This window comes from Heptranchias perlo, unplaced genomic scaffold, assembly GCF_035084215.1.
Source record: "Heptranchias perlo isolate sHepPer1 unplaced genomic scaffold, sHepPer1.hap1 HAP1_SCAFFOLD_63, whole genome shotgun sequence".
Classification (NCBI taxonomy): Eukaryota; Metazoa; Chordata; class Chondrichthyes; order Hexanchiformes; family Hexanchidae; genus Heptranchias; species Heptranchias perlo.
This window is the reverse complement of record NW_027139655.1, coordinates 3,882,501-3,909,571: the sequence shown is the minus strand read 5'-3', so window position 1 is coordinate 3,909,571 and position 27,071 is coordinate 3,882,501. Positions and strand designations below refer to the sequence as shown.

General features: G+C 45.3%; 1 protein-coding gene and 1 non-coding gene across 2 annotated transcripts in view; one reads left to right on the top strand and one right to left on the bottom strand.

The window, feature by feature from the left end:
• The window catches only part of LOC137317691 (NACHT, LRR and PYD domains-containing protein 3-like), a 174,022-nt gene that overhangs the window by 86,586 nt on the left and 60,365 nt on the right, over positions 1-27,071 (bottom strand). The gene's annotated exons all lie outside the window — the stretch shown is intronic.
• trnag-ucc (transfer RNA glycine (anticodon UCC)) lies at positions 23,362-23,433 on the top strand. Its single transcript has one exon. It is a non-coding gene; the product is annotated as a tRNA-Gly (tRNA).

The following is a 27,071-nucleotide window of genomic DNA, read 5'->3' as shown; positions in this document are numbered from 1 at the left end:
GGCCATCTTGGACAAAATGGCGCCAATTAGTGCAGACATCTTCTATAAAATGGCGGCAAGTGCAGTGGCCATCTTGGACAAAATAATCGAAAGTACTGCCGCCATCTTGGTCAAATTAACGGCGAGTACGGCAGCCATCCTTGTCGAAATGCCTGCAAGTACCGCTCAGAATGTCCCCAGTGATACCACAGTGACCCCAGAATTTCCCAGTGTCCCCTCAGTACAACAGAGCGCACCCAGTCACCCCAGAGTAAACCCTGAGTTCACACAGGGATGCAAGCCTGCACCCAGTCAAGCCAGAATGATCACAGATTACACAGCGGGAACACAGAGTGCACCCAGTCAGCACTGTGTGACCCAGAATGCATCCAGTCAATCCAGAATTATCCGACATTGCACGCAGTCACCCCAGAGTTATCCTGGAGTGCTCCCAGGGGTCCCAGAGTGCACCCAGTGATCCCAGACTGCACCCAATCATCCCAGATTAATGCCAGAGTGGCAGTCTTTATATTTAGACCACCAAAAACAACAACAACAACTTGTATTCCTAAAATACATATTTTCTATATATATATATATATACACAAAGCCAGCATAACGGCAAGTATGGCCGCCACCTTGTACAAAATGGAGGCAAGTACGGCCGACAACTGGGACAAAATGTGTCCTCAGTAATCCGACAGTGACCCCCGAATGTCCCAGTGACCCCACATTGGCCGCAGAGTGCACTGAGTCGCCCCAGAGTGTTCCCAAAGTGCACCCAGGGATCCCAGAGTGCAACCAGTCACCCCGGAGTGATCCAGAGTGCAAATATAGATCCCAGATTGCACGCTGTCAATCCAGATTCATCGCAGAGTGCACCCAGGGATCCCGGATTGCACACGGTCACACAAGAGTGATCCCAGGGTGCAACAAGTGATCCCAGAAAGCGCCCAGACACCTCAGAGTGATCACAGAGTGGCAATCTCTTTATTTAGACCACCACCATAACAACTACTAGTACAACAACAACTTGAATTTATAATATACATCATGTATATGAATTTACGCTAACCCGGTATGACGGCAAGTACGGCAGCTATCTTGGACAAAATGGGCACGAGTCCGACTGCCCTTTTGGACAAATGGCGGCAAGGACGGCGACAGTCTTGGACAAAAGGGCGGCAAGTACGGCGGCCATTTTGCACAAAATGGCGGAAAGCACGGTGGCCAACTTGGACAAAATGGCGGCGATTACGGCCGCCATCTTGGACGCAATAGCGGCAAGTACCACACGGCAATTCGACAGGAACAGGAGGAGGCCATTCAGCCCCTCATGGCTGTTACACAGTTGCAGGTGGAGGCCATTCATCCCCTCGAACCTGTTACATCGGAAAAGGAGGATGCCATTCAGGCCCTCGAGCCAGTTTCAGCAGTACTGGAAGCCGATAAGCCTCTCAAGTATGTCACATAGGAATAGGAGGAGGCCATACAGCCCTTCGAGACTATTATACAGGAACTGGAGGCCAACCAACCACTCAAGCCTGTCAGATAGCAACAGGAGGATGCCATTCAGCCCCTCGAACCTGTTATTTGGGAGCTGAAGGCCATTCAGCCCCACAAGCCTGTTACACAGGAACAGCAGGAGGCCATTAAGCTCCTCGAGCCTCTTGCATGGGTACTGGTGGTGGCCAGTCAGTCCTTCAATCATGTTATACAGGAACTGGAGGCCATTCAGCCTCTCGATCATGTTAAGTAGGAAGAGTGAGAGGCTATGCACCGCCTCTAACCTGTTGCACAGGAACTGGAGGAGGCCATTCAGCCCCACGATCATGTTACATTGGACCAGGAGTAAACCATTCAGATTCTCAAGCCTGTTCCGCCATTCAATTTGATCACGGCTGATCTGTATATTAACTCCATGTACCCGCCTTGGTTCCTTAATCCTTAATAACCTTGCCTAACAAAAATCTATCAATCACCACTTTGAAATTAACCCCCCGACTCAACAGACTTTTGTGGGAGAGAGTTCCAGATTTCCACTACCCTTAGTGTGAAGAAGTGCTTCCTGACATCATCGCTGAACGACCTAGCTCTAATTTTAAGGTTATGCTCACTTATTCTGGAGTCCCCAACCAGAGGAAATAGTTTCTTTCTATCTACCCTATCAACTACTTGAATCATCTTAAACACCACAATTAGATCAGTCCTTAATCGTCTCTATTCAGAGGAATACAAACCTCGTCTATGCAACCTGTCCTCATAATTTAACCCTTTTAGGCCTGAACTACAGACCGGTTAGCCTAACATAAGTAGTAAGGAAAATGCTAAAATCTATCATAAAGGATATGATAACAGGACACTTAGAAAATTTCAACGGGATTATGCAAAGTCAACATGTATTTATGAAAGGGAAATCATATTTGACAAACCTACTGGAGATTTTTGAGGATGTAACTGGTAGAATAGATAGGGGAGAACCAGTGGATGTGGTTTATTTGGATTTTCAGAAGGCCTTTGATAAAGTCCCACATGAGGCGTTACTGTGCAAAATTAAAGCACATGGGATTGGTGGTAATAAACTGGCATGGATTGAGAATTGGTTCACAGACAGGAAGCAGAGAGTAGGAATAAACGGGTCTTTTTCGGGGTGACAGGCAGTGACTAGTGGGGTGCCGCAGGGATCAGTGCTTGGGCTCCAGCTATTCACAACATATATTAATGGTTTGGATGAGGGAACCAAATGTAATATTTCCAATTTGCTGATGACACAAAACTAGGTGGGATCGTGAGTTGCGAGGAGGATGCAAAGAGGCTTCAAGGCGATTTCGACAAGTTGAGTGAGTCGGCAAATACATGGCAGATGCAGTATAACATGGATAAATGTTAAGTTATCCACTTCGGAAGGGAAAATAGAAAGGCAGATTATTATTTAAATAGTGGCAGATTGGAAAAAATTGATATACAAAGGGACCTGGGTGTCCTTGTACACCACTCACTGAAAGCAAACATGCAAGTGCAGCAAGCAGTTAGGAAGGCAAATGGTATGTTGGCCTTCATTGCAAGAGGATTTGAGTACAGGAGCAAGGGTGTCTTACTGCAGTTATATAGGGCCTTGGTAAGACGACTCCTGGAGTATTGTGTGCAGTTTTGGTCTCCTTACCTAAGAAAGGATATACTTACCACAGAGGGAATGCAGCGAAGGTTCAACCGACTGAACCCTGGGGCTGGCAGCACTGTCGTATGAGGAGAGATTGGGTCGACAAGGCCTGTGTTCACTGGAGTTTAGCAGAATGAGAATGGATCTCATTGAAACGTATGAAATTCTGACTGGGCTAGACAGACAGGATACAGGGAGGATGTTTCCCCTGGCTGGGGGGGTCCAGAACGAGGGGTCACAGTCTCAGGATACGGGGTAGGACATTTTGGACTGAGATGAGGACAAAGTTCGTCACTCATAGGGTGGTGAACCTGTGGAATTCTCTACCACAGAAGGCTGTGGAGGCCAAGTCACTGAATATATTTAAGAAGGAAATAGATAGATTTCTAGGCACAAAAAGTATCAAGGAATATGGGGAGAGAGCGGGAATATGATATTGAGATAGAGGATCAGCCATGATCAAATCGCATGGCGTTCCAGGCTCGAAGGGCCGAATGGCCCACTCCTGCTCTTATTTTCTATGTTTTTACGTTAATAGATCAAACCTATTTTTCTCTACATTATTTCTTCTATCTTGTTCCAAATGCTTCATGCATTCAGATCAAGAGCCTTTAATTTTAACTTCTTACTATTTTTCCCTGACAGTATAAGACATAAGGAAAGGGCATACAAAAAGGCAAACAATGGCACAGATCCTGGCGAATGGGAAAGATACAAAGATCAACAAAGGGTCACAAAAGAGATAGCAAGGGCTACAAAAAGAGAGTATGAAATGAAACTTGCAAGGGATATCAAAACCAATACGAAGAACTTTTATAGTTATATTAGGAAAAAGAGGGTGGTCAGGAGCAGTATTAGCGCCTTAAAAACGGAAAGTGGGGATATTGTCATTGACAATGGGGAAATGGCGGACATGTTGAACAATCACTTTGCGTCCGTATTTACAGTCGAAAAAGAGGATAGCATGCTGTAAATCACAGGAAAACTTATATTGAATCGGGGACAGGGACTCGATAAAATTAACATAGGTAAAGCAACAGTAATGAAGAAAATAATAGCACGAAAGAGTGACAAATCCCGAGGACCAGATGGTTTCCATCCCAGGGTTTTAAAGGAAGTAGGTGAGCACATTGCGGATGGCCTAACTATAATCTTTCAAAGTTCTCTAGATTCAGGAACTGTCCCTCTCGATTGGAAAATTGCACATGTCACTCCGCTTTTTAAGAAAGGACAAAGAGGGAAACCGGGGAATTATAGATCAGTTAGCCTAACATCTGTTGTGGGAAAAATGCTGGAGTCTATAATTAAGGATAGGGTGCCTAAACACCTCGAGAATTTTCAGTTAATCAGAGAGAGCCAGCATGGATTTGTAAAAGGTACGTGGTGCCTGACAAACCGGATTGAATTTTTTGAAGAGGTGAATAAAGTCGTAGATAGGGGAATGTCAATGGATGTTATTTATATGGACTTCCAGAAGGCATTTGACAAGGTCCCGCATAAGAGACTGTTAGCCCATTGAATCGAGGGAAAAGTACGGACTTGGTTAGGAAGTTGGCTGAGCGAAAGGCGACAGAGAGTAGGGATAATGGGAAGGTACTCACATTGGCAGGATGTGACCAATGGAGACCCGCAGGGATCTGTCTTGGGGCCTCGATTATTCACAATATTTATTAACGACTTATATGAAGGCATAGAAAGTCTCATATCTAAGTTTGCCGATGAAACAAAGATTGGTGGCATTTTAAGCAGTGTAGATGAAAACATAAAATTACAAAGCGATATTGATAGATTAGGTGAATGGGCAAAATTGTGGCAAATGGAATTCAATGCAGACAAATGTGAGGTCATCCAATTTGGATCAAAAAAGGATAGAACAGGCTACTTTCTAAATGGTAAAAAGTTGAAAACAGTGGATGTCCAAAGGGACCTAGGGGTTCAGATAACTAGCTCATTGAAGTGTCATGAACAGGTGCAGAAAATAATCAAGAAGGCTAATGAAATGCTGGTCTTTAAATCTAGAGGACTAGACTACAAGGGGGCAGAAGTTATGATGCAGTTATAAAAAACCCTGGTTAGACCGCACCTGGAGTACTGTGAGCAGTTCTGGGCACCGCACCTTCAGAAGGACATATTGGCCTTGGAGGGAGTGCAGCGTAGGTTTACTAGAATGATACCCGGACTTCAAGGGTTAAGTTACGAGGAGAGATTACACAAATTGGGGTTGTATTCTCTGGAGTTTCGAAGGTTAAGGGGTGATCTGATCGAAGTTTATAAGATATTTAGGGGAACAGATAGGGTGGATAGAGAGAAACTATTTCTGCAGGTTGGGGATTTTAGGAGTGGGGGCACAGTCTAAAAATTAGAGCCAGACCTTTCAGGAGAGAGATTAGAAAACATTTCTACACACAAAGGGTTGTCGAAGTTTGGAACTCTCTTCCGCAAACGGCAATTGATACCAGCTCAATTGCTAAATTTAAATCTGAGATAGATAGCTTTTTGGTAATCAAAGGTATTAAGGGATATGGGCCAAATGCAGGTATATGGATTTAGATCACAGCTCAGCCATGATCTTATCAAATGCCGGAGCAGGCGCGAGGGGCTGAATGGCCTTCTCCTGTTCCTATGTTCCTATGTTCCTATGTTGACCTTATTCACTGAGGTACCCTTTCCGTTACACTCTCTGTCCCCTCCTGACACACTCTGCTTAGCTTTACCCAAATCGCTACACTGTTCTCTGGCCTTGACTCTTCTCTTTATATTTATAAATTTAATCTTACTTGAACCTTCTCCCTCTCTTTTTAGTTTAAAGCCCGATCTACCGCCCTAGTTATTCAATTCGCACACTGATCCCAGTTCTGTTTAAGTAGAGCCCGTCCCAGCGGAAAAGCTCCCTCTCTTCTCAGTACTGATGCCAGTGCCCCATGAATTGAAACCTCTGTCTCCCACACCACTCTTTGAGCCACGCATTGAACTCTCTGATCTGTTTGACCCTATGCCAATATGCGCGTGGCTCAGCTGGTAATCCAGAAATTATTCCCTTTGAGATTCTTCTTATTAATTTGGACCTTCGCTCCTCAAACTCCAACAGCAGAACCTCATTCCTCTTTTAGCTATGGTGTTGGATCCTACGTGGAACACGACCACTGCATTCCGAACTACCCCACACCCCCGCCTCCCCGCTCATACTCCAAGTTCTTCTCCAGCCGTGAGGAGATATCCTTAACCGTGGCAGCAGGTAGGGAACACAGCCTTCAGGACTCCTGGTCACGGCTGCAGAGAACAGTATCTATCCCACGAAATATATTATCACCTAACACGGCCACATTCATTCCCCGCCCCCTCCCCACATGAATGGCCTCTTGTAACACGCTGCCGTGGTCAATTTTCCCTTCCTCCGGGCAATCTTTATTCTCATCCACAAAGCTAACAAGCACCTCGTACCAGTTGGACAAGGGCTGAGGCTGAGGCTCCTCCCTTATTGCATCTGGGGTCCCCTTAACTGCCGAACTCGCAGTCACATCCTTCTGTCCCTGACCACTAAACCTAAGGGGTGTGACTGCCACCTGTGTCAAAGTGTCCAGATAATTCTCCCGCTCCCTGATGCATCTCAATGTCTGCACCTCGGACTCCAGCTCAACAACTCAGAGTCGAAGTTCCTCGAGTTGCAAACACTTACTGCAGATGTGGATCCCTGGGATCACGCTGCTCTCCACAAACTCCCACATGCTGCAGTTACAGCACATCACCTGCCCTGCCATCTCTATCTAACCTTGTTTAATGTATTTACCTCATTAAAGTCATTATTAATTAATTTACTTGTTTTAGTTTCAGTAATTGTTTTAATTACATAATTTATCTAGTTTCAGTTAATAATTGAATAAAGTATTATTAAGTTATAGGTCCCTAGTTTAAACCACTCCCCCAGCTGAGAGAGCAAAACATGTATCACTCACCAACCAGTCACCAAGCTGCTGTGCTCTGATTTGATCTGAAAATGCTCCCGTTACGTGCCTTCGAATCAGAGAATCATAGAAAATTTACGGCACAGAAGGAGACCATTCGGCCCACCGTGTCCGCGCTGGCCGAAAATGAGCCATCCAGCTTAATCCAACTTCCCAGTAATTGGTCAATAGCCATGTAGTTTAAGGCACTTCAGGTTCAAATCCAGGTGCTTTTTAAATGAGTTCACAAATGAAATAAGTACATTTATTGAAAGAAAGGAAAAGATTAACAAGAACCAGGAAAATTTATTGGATTTGATGATAAAATGTTTAGCCATGAGAGAAGAAAAACTTTATTTCAGTGAAATAGGTACATTTGTTGAAAACAATCAAAAAGTAACAAGAATCACGAACATTTATTGGATTTGAAGATAAAAATTTAAGCAATGAAAGAAAAAAAGTTTTATCTCAGTGAAATGAATGCATTTGATGAAAACAATGAAAAAGTGACTGGAACCTTGGGACGTTTCATTACTTTAAAGGCATTATATAAATGCAAGATGTTGTCAATTGTAAGGCCCCACACACCACTTACTAAGGTAAGGATATGACAGTAAGCTTTGTAGCACCGAAGCATCTACTGCTGTACCTGATTCACCGTTTCCATCACCAGCCCAGATGCACCCTCTCGAAAGGATGTCTGTACTGAGACTGAGGGTATATGAAACACCGAGCACCAGTGAGCAGGGGGCGCTGGAAATAATTATGTTTCTCCCCTGGGGAGACCGAGAAACAACTGCTCTTGGCTGAGGGGCCCAAGGCCCCAGATCTCAGGACCCCAGTCTTCAACAAAACTAAGACTTCGTAGCACAGGCCTAATGTGTGGACCCTAGAGACAGTCACCTCCCACATCCTAGAGATGGCCGATCAGTTGGAGAAGTTCAAGGCCCGGATTTGTAAGACAACGCAGGAGGTATGTAATGGTCAGGGTCAGGTACACAAGGCTGAGGGACTTTATTGTGTAGCCTCCAGGCATCACCTTTAGAAATGTCAAAATTAAATCCACAAGAGTATTACCCCAGAACAAACATGAACTGGCCTGCTTCATCTGCTGCTGTTCTGCTGATCAGCACTCTCACACACTCCAGGCTGATTACACAGTTTGTTTGGTTATTTAATGCTTTCGGTGTTCTATTCTCACTCCTGTCTCCACCCTCCTGTCACTTTATTTTTTGTCCATCTTTCATCCTGTCTGTTCTCTGTTTATATCGTTTATCTCTGTTGATTTTCTGTGTGTTTTTCGATTTTATTATTTCACCTGCTCTGAAATATCAGAATCTGTCGCTGTTTATATCTCCATCTTTTTCTCTCTGTTACTCTTGTTTTATATACGCCTCCTTCTCTCTCTCTCTCTTTCTGTCAGTTTATCGCTGCCTATCTTCCCTCTGCCTGCTCTGTCTTTTTCCCACCTGCCTCCCTGTCCCTCTCGCATGTTTCTCTGTCTCTCTGATATTATCCGTCTTTTGTACTTTCCGCCACTGTCTCCGTATCCTTCTCTCTCTTTCTTTCTTCCTCTGTCTATTTCTGTCTTAGTTTCTCTCTGTGGATCTAATTTTCCCTTTTCTTTCTATCCATTTCTTGCTCCTTCTCTTTTCATCTGTCTTTATTTCATTCGGTCTGTTTCTCAGTCTCTCCAGCTCTGCTTCTGTCTACTTCTTTCTTTCTGTTTCTCGATGATTTCTCGATCTCTTCGTTGCATCTGTTTCTGTCTTTTATTCCATTTCTTTCAATCTCTGTTTTAATCTTTGTATTTCTCCCCTCTTTCCTGCTTTCGATTCCATTTTCTCTCTTTCTGTTACTGTCTTATTATGTCTTACATTCTCCTGCTCTGCCTCTCCCTCAGTCTCTAGTTATTTTGAATTGATTTCTTCCATCTACTTACCTCTCCGTTTCTATCACTTTGTAATTCCTTATCAGTGTCTCTCTCTCGTTCCCTCCATGTCTGCTTTCTCTCGCTCTCTCATAATATATGTATATGTTTATATTTGCTTTCTTTCTCTCTTTATTTTTCTCTCTGTCTTAATAACTCTCTCTTTATTTCACTCCATCTCTGAATAACCATGTCTCTGCCCTTGCTTGTTTCAATCTCTCTCTCTCACACACTCTCTGACTTTTATGTGAATCTGTCTTAATTTTCTGTGCTTTATAAATCGTTACATTTATTTTGTCCTTGTGCCTCTCTCCGTCTGTCTCTTACCCTCACGCTCTCTGTCTCTCCCTCTGTCTCTCGCTCTCTCTGTCTCTCTATCTCCGTCTTTCTTTCTCCCTGTCTCTCTGTCGATCTCGCTCTGTCTGTCTCTCGCTGTCTGCCTCTATCTCTCCCTCTCTCTCTGTCTGCCTCATTCTCTCTGTCCGACTCTCTCTGTCGCTGTCTCTCTCTATCCCCCTCTGACTGTCTCTCCCTCTCTCTGTCTCTCTCTATGTCTCTCCTTCTCAGCTCCCTCTCCCTTTCTCCATCTCCATTCATATGGAGTGTGCCCATTCGACAGCTACTTTGATTTCCAGCTTTGCCCATTTATTAAGGTGGCCATTTAGTTGAAGTACAGCTGAGCTTCGAATTTCGAGCAAAAATTCACGTTTCGTCTGAGGAGCAAATCCTGTCTCAATTGGTCAGATAATCAATAAAATATAATACCAGAATCAGATTTAAGATAATTTCAGGGCTCTGTGCTGCTAATATAAAATATACTTTTTATCACCTGGGAAGTGTAGGGGATGGAGTATGAAATGGGATTTAGTTCTAGTGCTTGAAACCCTTCAGCTCTTTCTATAATTTCACTAATTTAACAATTACATTGAATGGGTATTTCACCGCGTTCTTCAGCTCCTGTCTGAATTTAGTCTGGGTCAGGACATAAATACACGTGTTTGTGCAGGAACTGAGAAGCTGCAGCATCTTTGCTGTATCATTTGTGATATAATTAGGGTCAGATGGGGAGTAAAAAGGCATAAAATCCACAATTCGCAGATAAATGTAAAATACAACCTGTGTCAGCCACAACAATATAAAACTGCCCGATATACTGAAGAGTAAAATGATGGATTTCTTTCGGTTCTCCATCTCTGGATCACTCTGATTCTCTCTATTGCTGCGGCCCCGGAGTGCCCTGCGGACTCGACTGGACACTAAAATACTCCTGACTGTCAGAACATTGGAAAGCAAAATTAGACAGAACGGGAGACAAGGGGTTAAAATGAGGTGCAACATGTCAAATGCGGCCCATGCGGGGGAAGTACGGAAGCTCGGTTTACCCACACAAAACCAGGGAACATTATCAATTATAAATTTAGGTTCATATATAAAGTACGTGGGGACACTCTCCAAACAGCCCAGCACACTCACTGTTCCCAGAACCACAGCCGCCGTTCTCTCGGTGCAATATTTAGTTTTCAGCTTCTCACAACAAATGGCCACAAATCGATCAAAGGTGAAAGCGACTGTGAACCAAACAGAAACCACCGTGGTTGCAAAACCCAAGAATATAATAAAACTACACACGGGAGTAATGTCCAGGAATGACAGTGGGAGATACATGTCATTAATCCTGTTCAATATCGGATCAGTGATAACGACCAGGAGATCGGCCACTGCCATTCCCACCAGGTAGCGACTGATACATTTGGAGAGACCGCACTTTCCTCGGGACAGGATCACAATCGCCACCAAGTTAACTGTAAGAGAGAGAAAAGGAAGCAGAGAAATTACTGATCAGACCTGGAGCCAAAGCAGCAGATTGAGAGGATCTGGGGTGAAATTTCCAGCTTTGTTGCTGCACCGAAGGGTGGAAAGTGATTGATTGACCTGGGCAGCGCTTTCAGGCAGAGTGATGTTTTTTAAACACAATGAACAATAATGAATTGGGAGATGGATACAGAAAGTGAATAAAGTGAGCACCGGATCCACTGGAAGGGCTGAGTGAGGGCTCGGTGTCAGTGGGGAAGGGAGAAGGGATTTTACACACGGGGAATAAAGCAGATTAAAGCCGGGTTTGGGCTCCAGACGGACGGGGAAAGAGAGCGAACTGTGGGGAAGGTGAGGGGACAGGGGGAGGTGCAGCTTGTGTGTTGCTCTGGGTTAACAGAGCCGACAGTTAGTGAGATTGGGAGGGAATCAAGGAAAAGTGTAGTGTACCTGAACGTGTAGGAGCAGGAGGGAAGTCAGGAGCAGATGGTTTGGGATAACGGGCACACTGAAGGAACCGACGAGGAGACAGAGGATTCATTGCAGTGGGAGGAGAGGCTGGGATTCACAAGGAGAGACTGCAGCAGAGTGTTAGAGGAAATCTAATCTATAGGTCCCACTAACACAATCCATCTAATATATTCAACAGTTCATTTCTGTGGTTATTGGTGTCAGGGAACCTGTGTTGGGTATCAAATGTGTAAAATAAATTTAATTTGCACATTCAATTAAAATTAAATTGAAAAGTATTAATAAAATCAACCACGTTGTTATCGAATTTAGCCGAGCTTTAAAAATACAGAATCCGAATAATTCATTATGATCAAGAAATTTCTGATTCTATTCTTGAAGTAAGTTGTAATTATATTTCGTGCTAAGTTGGAGATCATGGAACATTCACAAAAACAGACTGAGGACCTGACAGGGATATAAGCATGAGGAGCGAGTCCCACAATAAAAACTCACCCAATCTGACCACATCATAATAACACCTTCAAATCACATTTTCTCTGTTTAATTGTACTGGACGTTTCAGCAGTTCATTCTGATTAATTATTCACACCACAGCCTCTCGCTTTCCCTCTCAGTCGCCCTCCATATCACTCACTCTACTCTCTTTCTCAAGTCCATTTTCATATCCGATTAAATCCTATCATCCTGTGCCTGCATTCTGTTCACCAGCCCCGTATTCCGCCGATCCTATTCTCAGTATCGGTTCGTTAAGCCCCTGTGGAATAGTTTAATGTTTCTATAGATCATTCAATTCTCCACCTGTTCACCTACAGTTCACTTCATCCACAAATCATGGAATGAACAGAATCGAATGCCTCTCCCAGGGAGATCTCACAATAATTGAGATTCCTTCACCTGTAATTATGAAGTAAAGGGATAGATGGCGGCATTGTTCAATTTACAAAACGCCAAAATCACACTTGCAATCGACAGATAGATCGAAGGCCTCCTGATTCCAACAGATACGGTGCAAATTGAAACAACATAACAACAAAACATTTCATTTTGCAGTGAAGTCCAGTGACAGTCAGTGAATTAATCCACATTGAAGCAGAGAAGGAGATGTGATAGAATCTGCAGCAAACTAGGAACTGAACTGCCTCCTTATAACACTGAGACCGTGAGCTGTCTCATCATCAATCACTGAAAATACATTGATGAAAAAATATTCTCGGACAGGTTAGTTGCACACGATGAAACTATTAACAGCTCCTGATGGTCTGACATCAGCTATTAGCCCAGACACCTGACTCAAATACATTCAGTACAGTGATGATTCCAGTAACAATGCCGGGGTTGGAGAAAGAAAGGCCACTCCAGGTATAATGTAACTCCTTCAAGACCGAACTTTTTGGAAGTTAAGGACATACCATTGTTCAAAAATACATTCAGTTTGGAGAACAATCCACTAACAATGCCAGGGTTGGATACACAAAAATCATTACGGATATATTGCAGCTCCTACAAGACCAAAAAAAGAACACATTCCATCATTCAACCAACAGCACAGAACAGGCGACTGCGTAAAACATGCAGGGAGAAAATATAATTTGCCAAATACAGCAACAGAGATAACGGCGATTAACACCATTAACAGCTGAGTTAATGGCTTACCTGGAACTCCAACGGCTGCAAGAACAGGATAATACATGCGTTGTATCTGAATTATTACTGGATATCCCATTTCTGTGAGAAGCACTGACTTCTGTTGGCCTGGAAACCACGGCGCCGGCAGGCACTCTGAGGTGATCCATTCCATCAAGTCCTGATTTATACACGGGATAGTCTCCACTGACACGGTTATACACCTGATCATTGCTATTAGTGACAGTCAGTTTAACAAACACATTACGTCAGCAGCTTTGACTCCGATGTAAGTAATGTGGTGAATAAAACACATCTCAATATCCAGGTTATTATCTTAATCAGATCTCTCGCAGGAATAAAGTTTAAATCTGTTCTCATACAGGAATAATCCAACAATAATGAGCGGCTTCATTCACAGTTTTTATATAATTGTATTGACCATATTCACTCCTGGTGATTCATTTATAAATGTTACCGATTCTCCGCAGTGTGGACTGAATCCAGAGACACAAGCAGACCCGTTTCACTCTGTTCCTGCAGTTTCCCAGTTAAAATATGAATTTTGAGTCGCTGACACGGGGACAGTTAAAGGGCAGATTGAGGATTGCAGCCTCAAAATGACTGTGGGTGATATTAGGGGACGGATACTGAACGTGTCCCATTGACATTCCTCTCTCCGCTATTTTACTGCAGATGTTTACCCGTTTATTCTGAATGGTAAACGGTTCCAGGAAAATTGGCCCCTTGTAACACCCAGCTGAGCTCATGACCCGATTTGACCTCCATCACAAAGGCCACATGATTCCCTCACCAGCCTCCATTCCTTCCTCAGCCCATTGCCATTGAAACCCTCATCAATGCCTCTGTCCCCTTCAGACTCCATTCCTCGAATGCACTCCTGGCTGGCCACCCAACCTCCACCTTCCATAAACGTGAAATCGTCCAAATCCCTATAGTGCGTGTCCAACCAGCACCAGGTCCTACTCGGCCTCACTGACCCTCACTGGCTCCCAATTCCATATCACTTAAATTTAAAATTCTCATCCTTGGGATTAAATTCCTCCATGGCCCAACACTCCCCGTCTCCATACCGACAGCAAATTCACCCGTCACGTCTTCATCCATCGGACACTGACCGCTTTTGCTGGGACTGCCCTCACTTGGTTCCACTCACCTATCTGATCAGAACCAGGAGAAGCTTCTCTTCCCACCCTATCACCGTTATCTCTGATGTTTCTAAAGGTTCAATCCTTGGCTCACTCCTCTTCCTCATCGACATGCTGCCCTTTGGTGACATGGTCCACAGACATGGACCGGCTTTCAGATGGACGCTGACAAAACCACGGCCTCTCTTGACCCTTCCAATATCTTTGTGTTGTTAGGTCCACATTCTGTTTTAGATGAGCCACCAGTTCCTCCAGTTAAAAATTAGGAAGTCATGACCTTTGGCCCCAAAATCTCCACATCCTTGCCAAGGATTCCATCCCCATCCCTGGCTTTTTGATTGGTGAGTTGCTCACCACCCACCGAAGCCCTTACTGACCTGCATTGTATTCCAGTCTCCTAAGCCTGCAATTTATGTTTATTCTTTCTTACACTTAATTGAATCAGAGTCTCACCCCTCCCTATCTCTGTAAACTCTCCAGTCCGACAGCCCCTCCCAAACACTCTACTCCTCCACCTCTGGCCACTTGTGCATCCGCAGTCCATTTGTCCTATTTTTGACAGCCGTGCCTTCAGCCATGGCCACGCTCCTGAATGCCCTCCCGAAGCCCCTCCATCTCCCTCTCCTCCTTTCAGGTGTCAGACGTGGATCATTGGTAGCAGTCTCATCTGTGAGTTAGAAAGCTGTGCATTGAAGTCCAATTCCAGAGACTTGAACACATAATCCAGGCTGACACTGCAGTGCAGGTTAGTAGTGAGGTCGTGGTGCACTGTCGGAAAGTCACGACTGAGGGAGTGTAATAATGTCAGAGGCTCAGTACTGAAGGAGTGCTGCATTGTCGGGCAGTCAGTACCGAGGGAATGTTGCAATGTCGGATGGTCAGGACTGAGGGAGTGCTGCATTGTCGGAGGGTCAGTAATGTGGGAGTTTTGAACTGTGGGGAGAGTCAGTACTGAGGGAGTGTTACACTGTCGGAGGGTCAGTACTGAGGGAGTGCTGCACTGTCGGAGAGTCAGTACGAAGGAAGTACTGCACTGTCGGAGGGTCAGTACTGAGGGAGTTTTGCACTGTCGGATAGTAAGTACTAAGGAAGTGCTGCACTGTCGGAGAGTCAGTACTGAGGGGCTGGCACTCTGTTGGATGGTCAGTGCTGCCGGAACTCAGTACTGTTGAGGATCAGTACTGAGGGAGTGCGACACTGTCGGAGGGTTAGTACTGAGGGAGTGCTGCACTGTCGGAGGGTTAGTACTGAAGGAGTGCTGCACTGTCGGAGGGTTAGTACTGAGGGAGTGCTGCACTGTCGGAGGGTTAGTACTGAAGGAGTGCTACACTATCGGAGGCTCAGTACTGAGGGAGTTTTGCACTGTCGGAGAGTCAGTACTGAGGAAGTGTTGCACTGTCGGGTGGTCAGTACTGAGGGAGAGGCACTCTGTTGGATGGTCAGTGCTGCGGGAGCTCGGTACTGTTGGAGGGGCAGTACTGTGGGAGTGCTGTACTGTCGGAGGTGCCAACAGTAGGATACGTTAAATCGAGGGCCCATCTACCCTCTCAGGTAGATGTAAAAGTTCCCATAGCAATATTCGAAAAAGTGCAGGGGAGTTCTTTCCGGTGTCCTGGCAAATATTTATCCCTCAACCAACATTACTGGAACTGCTTTTCTGGCCATTTATCTCATTGCAGTATGTGGGATGTTGATTTGTGCCAATTGGCTGTCACGTTTCCTACATTACTACAGTGACTACACTTCACAATGTACTTCATTGCCTGTTTTGGGACGTCCTGAGGCCTTGAAAGGCGCTATATGAAGGCAAGTTCTTTCCTTCTTTCAGACCTTTCATGAAACCTATTTCTTGCTTCAAGCTTTTGTCATCCCTCCTAATATCTCATTCTTTAGCTGAGGGTCCATTTTTATCCTTCAGACATCGAAATTCTACACTTGAAAACCAATCTTATCCCCTCCGACACTCCATTTACTTCTCCTCCTTTTACACCCTCCTTAATCCCACTCTTTGACCAAGGTTTTCACCAGTCCTCCTGATATCTTCTTACTCCTTTCACTTCACCGTGAATCCCCTTGGGAATGGTTATTAAACAAAAGGCGGACTGTGAATTATTTTTTTTGTATTCGTTCGTGGGATGTGGGCGTCGCTGGAAAGGCCAGCATTTATTGCCCATCTCTAATTGCCCTTGAGAAAATGGTGGTGAGCCGCCTTCTTGAACCGCTGCAGTCCGTGTGGTGAAAGTTCTCACTCCCACAGTGCTATTAGTTTGGGAGTTTCAGGATTTTGACCCAGCGACGATGAAGGAACGGCGATATATTTCCAAGTCGGGATGGTGTGTGACTTGGAGGGGAACGTGCAGGTGGTGTTGTTCCCATGTACCTGCTGCTCTTGTCCTTCCAGGAGGTAGAGTTCGTGGGTTTGGGAGGTGCTGTTGAAGAAGCCTTGGCGAGTTGCTGCAATGCATCCTGTGGATGGTACACACTGCAGCCACAGTGCGCCGATGGTGAATGGAGTGAATGTTTAGGGTGGTGGATGGGGTGCCAATCAAGCGGGCTGCTTTATCTTGGATGATGTCGAGCTTCTTGAGTGTTTTGGAGATGCACTCATCCAAGCAAGTGGAGAGTATTCCATCACACTCCTGACTTGTGCATTGTAGATGGTGGAATGGCTTTGGGGAGTCAGGAGGTGAGTCACTCGACGCAGAATACCCAGCCTCTGACCTGCTCTCGTAGCCATAGTATTTATATGGCTGGTCCAGTTAAGTTTCTGGTCAATGGTGACCCCCAGGATGTTGATGGTGGGGGATTCGGCGATGGTAATGCCGTTGAATTTCAAGGAGAGGTGGTTAGACTCTCTCTTGTTGGAGATGGTCATTGCCTGGCACTTATCTGGCGCGAATGTTACTTGCCACTGATGAGCCCAAGCCTGGATGTTGTCCAGGTCTTGCTGCATGCGGGCTCGGACTGCTTCATTATTTGAGGGGTTGCGACGGGAACTGAACACTGTGCAATCTTCAGCGAACATCCCCATTTCTGACCTTATGATGGAGGGAAGGTCATTGATGAAGCAGCTGAAGATGGTTGGGCCGAGGACACTGCCCTGAGGAACTCCTGCAGCAATGTCCTGGGTCGAGATGATTGGCCTCCAACAACCACTACCATCTTCCTTTGTGCTAGGTATGACACCAGTCACTGGAGAGTTTTCCCCCTGACTCCCATTGACTTCAATTTTACTCGGGTTCCTTGGTGCCACACTCGGTCAAATGCTGCCTTGATGTCAAGGGCAGTCACTCTCACCTCACCTCTGGATTTCAGCTCTTTTGTCCATGTTTGGACCAAGGCTGTAATGTGGTCTGGAGCCGAGTGGTCCTGGCGGAACCCAAACTGAGCATCGGTGAGCAGGTTATTGGTGAGTAAGTGTCACTTGATAGCACTGTCGACGACACCTTCCATCACTTTGCTGATGATTGAGAGCAGACTGATCGGGCGGTAATTGGCCGGATTGGATTTGTCCTGCTCTTTGTGTATGAGATTTTTGGACTGGTATATAATGTGTATCTCAGTCTGCACTAAAAGAATTGATACTCTATCTTTAAATCTCATTCTACGAGTACATTCTGAACAGATATCTAATTTCTTTCTCTGGTTTACTATCTTTCAATATTTCTCACTCTGATACTCTACCTGAGTTTTGGACTTTTGTGCAATTTGTGTCATATGATACACATTTCGAATGGATATTGCATGTATTAAAGTCATGTGTCTGAGAGTTCTGGGCCAGTATTCAGTTTGAATCTCGGGGTACATTATTGGGATTCATTCTGTACCTTTGAATCGGGTACCATGTGTGATTTCTATCTGGTATTTAATTCGTAGCTAATGTTGCTCTATTGTGAGATTGACACAGTGCCTTTCACTCTGAGCGTGTGATTTTGGACTGGGATTTTTGTATCTACCTGTCAGCGGGACTGAGTTAGGGGGAAATGGAACAGAGTCTGCCTCACCTGCTCTGCTTGACTGTTGGATTGAAAATGTGTCTCTGGAAATTGTGATCAGTGTGGGACTGACTACTTCTGCTGTCTGAGACTGTGGAACTGATGACCTGTCTGTGTCTCTGTGGTCTGTGAGTGATAATATACCTACTGTGTGTGAGAAGGAGCTGGCTGTACTGTTCCTTCTGCCTCGGGTGGAGGAAGCATCACATTTATTCTGGATCGTTCAAGGGTTTGCCTGTAGAAAGAAAATTATCTCTTGTTACTCAGGAACATGTGAGGTAGAAAATACAGAAGTGATCAGTTTAATATCTATGTTCATGATCATTTTGAATATCCACAAATGAAATCCAGTGATACAAACAGTGTCAGTGTCTGACTCCACTGCAGTACTTCAGCACTCAGCTTCTGCATACCAGGTGTGTTGGGCTGTTTTACAACAATTTAATGACATCCAGACACGGCCCAACCCCTGCACTGATCCATGAATGGGACTACCCGATGGGGCATGGACCTTTGTACTGGTCAGGTTTCTAATCTCCTCTCCCATGGGACTAACCGTTCAACCGAAACCAAACAGCCGCTGTTTAAAATGTGACCTTCACATTTCTCACCTGATGCCTGCAATAGATGCTCTTTGTATAACTCCCCACATCCTTACTGTCCGGCTCTGTTTCCACTCTTCACTGTCCAATCACAATAAATAGGGTGAGGCTGGAACTAAACCAGGGCCATTCATTACTGGTTTGGGTAGAGAAAGCAGCAATGATTTTAATAGCAGGTTCTTCCCATTCTCTCTCCCTTCCCTTAGACACACCCTGTCCACACACAGCCCGAGAATGACCTCTCCCTTCCCACCTCTCACTCCATGTTCCGGGACCAGTTCCTGATCCACTCCGCCTCTTACAATCAGCCCCCCGGACTCCCCCTGAACTTCCCCCGGACTCAATGCCGATCTCTGAGCCCATCTGCGGACACGGTCCCGAAGCGATGATCTGTTGTAACGAGGCTGCTCTTTGCTCCCTTCCCCCGGGGGCCGTGATCTCTCCATTCCCGGCTGTTTTAAACCATCTTCTTCCGCTCACTGAGGGAATGGCGCCCACAATTCCCAATCCAAAAATCGATGGAAACTTTCCCCAATTGGAATTTTTCGAAGTCTGAGCAAAGGAAGTGGGGCTGGGGGAAAGGTCAGAGGGAACGGGGTCCACAGGCAGTGCAGGAACAGGTACCAGAATGGGAAACAGATGGGATTCCACCAGTGCCCAACGCTGGAATCCAGACTGACTTTACAATCTCCAACTATTAAACTAGATGTTTCCATCCCTGCTGTTTCTCTCGGGGTCTTTTGATGGTAAAGAGCCTTTCAGAGATAAAGTGAGCGGCTGTGAAATCAGCCAATGGATTCTCTTCATTAATGGCCCCTATAATGTGTGACTGAGAGAGGATTTCTCAAACCAATCCTGGAGAAACATGGGAGGAAAGTGGGAGTCGGTGTATTTGATGGGACCGTGTAGGGTTAATATCAGGCAGCAACAGTCGCAGATTAATTTAACCGGAGTGAAACTGTAGGTCACTGAGAGTAATATCGAACAGCCCTGAGCTGTAAAACTGCAGATAGTACAACAGGCATTAGAGGGTTAAATGTGGCCCATTGTTTCTGTCCCTCTCTGTACTGTCCCTGAGTGTGGGATTAATAGTGTTTCTGACCCTTGTACAATATCAGGGAGAGATGGGATTGCATCTTCTGTCTCTCCAACGCGATCTTTCTGGATAAAACGGCACTTTACCGGTCAGTCTGGAACTAATACTGTTAACGTCTGTCTGTCACTGTGTCTCACCGCTCTCTCTGTCTCTCTCACCGTGTCTGCCTCCCTCTCTCTCTCTGGTGCTGTATATGAAGGTGGATACTGCTATTGAGCGTGATTTGGACACAGATAGGGAGTGTAAGACTGATACTGTCTCTCTCTCTCTCTCTATTGCTGGACATGAAAGTGGGATACTGTCTGATATAAAATAGAGAGAATGAGATGTCCGGGCCGGGCCTCACTGTAACTGGGGATGTGTTCGGCTCCAGTCCCAGTTCATGGTCATAATCTTTTCACAGTTTCAGGGCGAGAGTCTCTGTGAGACGGTAACACTGGCGGAGAAACTCCGCGACATAACTCAAACCCAACACACGAGATTCTCCAAATAAGCTGGATTAAGGTGTTTGTAAAACGCTGAACCCGTCTGGGAGGGGATGTGTGGGGAGATAGAACAGGGAAACAGACTGAAATGGAGGAGCCGAGTTGACTTGTTATTGAATGGACTGTATTTAGGCAGGAATATTAACGATTTCTCATTGTAACGGGGCTTATTTGAAAGCTTCGGGTTTTGGGAACCCTTGAATATGAAGCCTGGGTCTGTCAGGGTTTGTGCGGAGCGCTGAGGTTCGGTTCTATTATCGATAAACGGTTTGAAACTGTCGGATGGAGAGAACTAGAGGTGGAGTTGGAAGATCAGAGGCCGCTCTCCGCTCTTTCACTCTGACTGTCTCCTCCCCTCCCGATTTCTCTGTTTAATCCCCCATATGGAACCAAAGCGGGTCGGTGGACTCTAAACACGGTTTACTCGTTAACAGGTCGAAAGGCGAGTCATGTTCCTGATCTCCTGGGCACCAGGCAATTCACTGTTATTTGTTTCTGTACAGAGTTACATTTCAGTGATTCCCCAGTGAGTTTGATGCGTTCTGTAAATAATCCAACAAAATAGAACAGAAACGGAGCGAAGCGCTGAATTCCACAGATGTAGAAAGGTTAGTCGAGCAGTTCTGGTGATTCTTTACGAGCCCAGCATGGCAAGTAGTTTAAATAAATACAAGAAATCTGGTGATGTGTGGGCTGGGGTATGTCAGTCACCGTTTAAAATACCGGACTGTGGTCACTGCCCCGACTCCAGTCCCATTAATACCTCATCTCGTCCACAACGAGACAAAAGCAGCTCAAAGCCACACTGGTAGCATGATATCAGCGTCTCCCTTCAGACAGTAACCAGCCCTTTCACAGATACAGAGGGTGGCTCTGAAAGGAGCCTTTACATCGAGTTACATTGAAACTACAGCACAGAAACAGGCCATTCGGCCCAACTAGTCTATGCCGGCGTTTCTGCTGCTCATGAGCCTCCTCCTTCCTTACTTAATCTAACCCTATCGGCATATCCTTCTATTCCTTTCTCCCTCATGTGCTGATCTATCTTCCCCTTAAATGCCTCTCTGTTATTTGCCTCAGCTACTCCTCATAGTTGCAAGTTCCACATTCCAACCACTCTCTGGGTAAAGCAATTTCTCCTGAATTCCCTATTTGATTTATTAGCGACTATTTTATATTTATTACCTGAAGTTTTGGACTCCCCACAAGTGGAAACATTTTCTCTACATCTATCCTAACAGACCCTATCATTATCTTAAAAACCTCGATCAGATCAACCCTCAGCCTTCTCTTTTCGAGTGAAACGAGACCCAGTCTGTTCAGTCTTTCCTGATAAGAATATCCTCTCATTTCTGGTATCATCCTTGTGAATCTTGTTTGCACCTTCTCCAATGCCCCTATGTCTATAATATGGAGACGAGACCTGTTCGCATAATTCCAAGTCTGGTCTAAACAAGGTTCTATACAAGTTTAACATAACTTCTTTGCTTTTCAACTCTATCCCTCTAGAAATGAATCCTAGTGTTTGATTTGTCTTTTTATGACCTGATTAACCTGGGTCGCTACTTTTGGTAATTTGTGTATCTGTACCACTAGATCCCTTTGCTCCACTATCCCGTTTAGACTCTTATTATCCAAGCAGTGTGTGATCTCCTGATTGTTCATTCTGCAAGTTTATTAATGTCCTCTTGCATTTTGATGCATTCTTCCTTTGTATTAACTAAATCCCCCAATTTCGTGTCGTCCACAAATTTTGGAATTGTACTTCCGATTCCCGAATCCAAATCGTTAATGTAAATTGTGAAGAACAGTGGTCCCAGCAACTGGAACTGCACTTCCCACCTTTTGCCAGTCTGAGTAGCGACCCTTAACCTCTATTCTCGGCTTTCAGTTTTGCAGCCAACTTCTTATCCATTCTGCCACCTGACCCTCACTCCACGTGCTCTGAACTTAGCCATGAGTCTACAATGTGGTACATTATAGAAGGCCTTCGGAAAATCCAAGTATATCACATCTACTGCATTAAACTTGTCTACACTTTCTGTTCCTTCTTCAAAGATTTCAATAAGGTTGGTCCTGTCCTTTGGGTTATCAGATTAAGCCTTGGCCGGTTAACTTGCTCTTGGAGCTCACAATGCTGGTTTTCTTCGGCAGCAGCACGGCCTGGATTTCAGACAACACCCTGAGCGATGGTCACCCGTCCCAGCAGCTTGTTGAGCTCCTCGTCGTTACGGATGGCCAGCTGCAGGTGTCTGGGGATGATGCGGGTCTTCTTGTTGTCCCGGGCCGCGTTACCGGCCAGCTCGAGGATTTCAGCCGTCAGATACTCGATGCACAGCGGTCAGATAGACCGGGGCTCCGGCAAGCACATGTTCAGCATAGTTCCCCTTTCGCAGGAGCCTGTGAACACGGCTAACAGGGAACTGCAGTCCGCCCCGGGATGAGCGAGACTTGGCCTTGGACAGAGCTTTACCGCCGGTTTTTCCTCTTCCAGACATTTCCACAATCTCACAAACACTTTCACAAAGAATGAAGAAATCCTCCCGCACTCGCCCTTCTTATACCTTCTGGAGGAGTACAGTGGGGGCACTTGTGATGGGTCTCTCTCAGAGTGTCTACATTGCCCGCTCAACCTCACAGATATTCTATCTTTGAACTGCTGTAATATTGACCATTAGTAATATTGCTGATCCTCCTCCTTTCCCTATTTCCCTGTCCTTTCTAAAGATCTTATAGACTTGAATATTAAGCTGCCATTCCTGCCCAGTTCGTCGTCAGGTCTCTGTCATGATTTAATGGAAGTATTTAGCTTTACTCAATGGCTGATGTGAGCTGTGGTAAAATGTATTTCCAGCTGGTCAAGTATTGCAGGTATCGACTATCTCTGCAGTCCGATGTAAGGTGGAGAATTACTGGCTGGTGTGGAATTTCCATTGATTGGGGGTTAGCGAAATCTACTGGGCGGAAACGGGAACTGCAACAGAGCGAGAAAGGATCCGTCAGAAACCAGTTAAAATGAAGAACAAATTCCAACAGCCTGCAGTGTCTGTTCAGGATCTGATGTTTGGGAAATATTGTATTTTCGATTATTTTCAGCGATGGTGGTATAGTGGTGAGCATAGCTGCCTTCCAAGCAGTTGGTCCGGGTTCGACGCCCGGCCATCGCAATGAAGTGTTCTTATTGGTTTATTTCCATCAGAAACTCTGAAGTTTGCAATCGAATTTGATGCAGTTCAGTTAGATATTGTTTCCGAAACATCATCGGGTGTAATTATAGTCAAATGTTTTCAACCTTCATTTCTTTTCCCGACAGAAGGAAAAGAGGAAAAACATGCTGGAAATATTGAGTTACCAAGGGTCGAATGAGAGTGAGGAAGGGAAATGATATGTTAGCCTTTATTGTAAGGGTGTTGTAATATAAGAGTAAGGAGGTCTTGCTGCAATTGGAGTACGAGGAGATATTGTGTAAAATTGGCTAATATTCGGTGGAGTTTAGAAGAATGAGAGGTGATCGCATTGAAATGTATAAAATTCTTAGACGGCTTGACAGGGTAGATGCTGAGAGTCTGATTCCCCTGGCTGGAGAGTCAAGAACTCGAGCTCATAGTCTCAAGATAAGCGGTCGGCCATTTAGGACCGACATGAGGAAACATTTCTTCACTCAAAGGATCGTGAATCTTTGGAATTCTCTGCACCCCAGAGGGCTGTGGATGCTCAGTCGTTGATTTATATTCACAACTGGTTTGGGGAGAGAAAGCAGCAATGATTTTAATAGCAGGTTCTTCCCATTCTCTCTCGCTTCCCCTGGACACACCCTGTCCACACACAGCCCGAGAATGACCTCTCCCTTCCCCCTCTCACTCCATGTTCAGGGACCAGTTCCTGATCCACTCCGCCTCTTACAAACATCCCCCGGACTCCCCCCGAACTTCCCCCCGACTCAATGCCGATCTCTGAGCCCATCTGCGGACACGGTCCCGAAGCGATGAGCTGCTGAAACGAGGCTGCTCTTTGCTCCCTTCCGCCGGTGGCCGTGATCTCTCCATTCCCGGCAGTTTTAAACCATCTTCTTCCGCTCACTGAGGGAATGGCGCCCACAATTCCCAATCCAAAAATCGATGGAAACTTTCCCCAAGTGGAATTTTTCCGAGTCTGAGCAAAGGAAGTGGGGCTGGGGGAGAGGTCAGAGGGAATGGGGTCCACAGGCAGTGCAGGAACAGGCACCAGAATGGGAAACAGATGGGATTCCACCAGTGCCTAACGCTGGAATCCAGACTGACTTTACAATCTCCAACTATTAAACTACATGTTTCCATCCCTGCTGTTTCTCTCGGGGTCTTTTCATGGTGAAGAGCCTTTCAGAGATAAAGTGAGCGGCTATGAAATCAGCCAAAGGATTCTCTTCATTAATGGCCCCTATAATGTGTGACTGAGAGAGGATTTCTCAAACCAATCCTGGAGAAACATGGGAGGAAAGTGGGAGTCGGTGTATTTGCTGGGACCGTGTAGGGTTAATATCAGGCAGCAACAGTCGCAGATTAATTTAACCGGAGTAAAACTGTAGGTCACTGAGAGGAATATCGAACAGCCCTGAGCTGTAAAACTGCAGATAGTACAACAGGCATTAGAGGGTTAAATGTGGCCCATTGTTTCTGTCCCTCTCTGTACTGTCCCTGAGTGTGGGATTAATAGTGTTTCTGATCCTTGTACAATATCAGTGAGAGATGAGATGGCATCTTCTGTCTCTCCAACGCGATCTTTCTGGATACACGGCACTTTACCGGTCAGTCTGGAACTAATACTGTTAACGTCTGTCTGTCACTGTGTCTCACCGCTCTCTCTGTCTCTCTCACCGTGTCTGCCTCCCTCTCTCTCTCTCTGGTGCTGTATATGAAAGTGGATACTGCTATTGAGCGTGATTTGGACACAGATAGGGAGTGTAAGACTGATACTGTCTCTCTCTCTCTATTGCTGGACATGAAAGTGGGATACTGTCTGATATAAAATAGAGAGAATGAGATGTCCGGGCCGGGCCTCACTGTAACTGGGGATGTGTTCGGCTCCAGTCCCAGTTCATGGTCATAATCTTTTCACAGATTCAGGGCGAGAGTCTCTGTGAGACGGTAACACTGGCGGAGAATCTCCGCGTCATAACTCAAACCCCAACACATGAGATTCTCCAAATAAGCTGGATTAAGGTGTTTGTAAAACGCTGAACCCGTCTGGGAGGGGATGTGTGGGGAGATAGAACAGGGAAACAGACTGAAATGGAGGAGCCGAGTTGACTTGTTATTGAATGGACTGTATTTAGGCAGGAATATTAACGATTTTTCATTGTAACGGGGCTTATTTGAAAGCTTCGGGTTTTGGGAACTCTTGAATATGAAGCCTGGGTCTGTCAGGGTTTGTGCGGAGCGCTGAGGTTCGGTTCCATTATCGATAAACGGTTTGAAACTGTCGGATCGAGAGAACTGGAGATGCAGCTGGAAGATCAGAGGCCGCTCTCCGCTCTGTCACTCTGACTGTCTCCTCCCCTCCCGATTTCTCTGTTTCATCCCCCATATGGAACCAAAGCGGGTCGGTGGACTCCAAACACGGTTTACTCGTTAACAGGACGAAAGGCGAGTAATGTTCCTGATCTACTGGGCACCAGGCAATTCACTGTTATTTGTTTCTGTACAGAGTTACATTTCAGTGATTCCCCAGTGAGTTTGATGCGTTATGTAAATAATCCAACAAAATAGAACAGAAATGGAGCGAAGCGCTGAATTCCACAGATGTAGAAAGGTTAGTCAAGCAGTTCTGGTGATTCTTTACGAGCCCAGCATGGCAAGTAGTTTAAATAAATACAAGAAATCTGGTGATGTGTGGGCTGGGGTCAAAAAGTCACCGTTTAAAGTGCCGGACTGTGGTCACTGCCCCGACTCCAGTCCCATTAATATCTCATCTCCTCCACAACGAGACAAAAGCAGCTCAGAGCCACACTGGTAGCGTGATATCAGCGTCTCCCTTCAGACAGTAACCAGCCCTTTCACAGATACAGAGGGTGGCTCTGAAAGGAGCCTTTACATCGAGTTACATTGAACCTACAGCACAGAAACAGGCCATTCGGCCCAACAAGTCTATGCCGGCGTTTATGCTGCTCATGAGCCTCCTCCTTCCTTACTTCATCTAACCCTATCGGCATATCCTTCTATTCCTTTCTCCCTCATGTGCTGATCTATCTTCCCCTTAAATGTCCCTCTGTTATTTGCCTCAGATACAACCTCGTAGTTGCAAGTTCCACATTCTAACCACTCTCTGGGTAAAGCAATTTCTGCTGAATTCCCTATTTGATTTATTAGTGAATATTTTATATTTATTACCTGAAGTTTTGGACTCCCCACAAGTGTAAACATTTTCTCTACATCTATCCGAACAAACCCTATCATTATCTTAAAAACCTCGATCAGATCAACCCTCAGCCTTCTCTTTTATTCTGAAACGAGACCCAGTCTGTTCAGTCTTTCCTGATAAGAATATCCTCTCATTTCTGGTATCATCCTTGTGAATCTTGTTTGCACCTTCTCCAATGCCCCGATGTCTATAATATGGAGACGAGACCTGTTCGCAGTATTCCAAGTCTGGTCTAAACAAGGTTCTATACAAGTTTAACATAACTTCTTTGCTTTTCAACTCTATCCCTCTAGAAATGAATCATAGTGTTGGATTTGTCTTTTCATGACCTGATTAACCTGGGTCGTTACTTTTAGTAATTTGTGTATCTGTACCACTAGATCCCTTTGCTCCTCTATCCCGTTTAGAC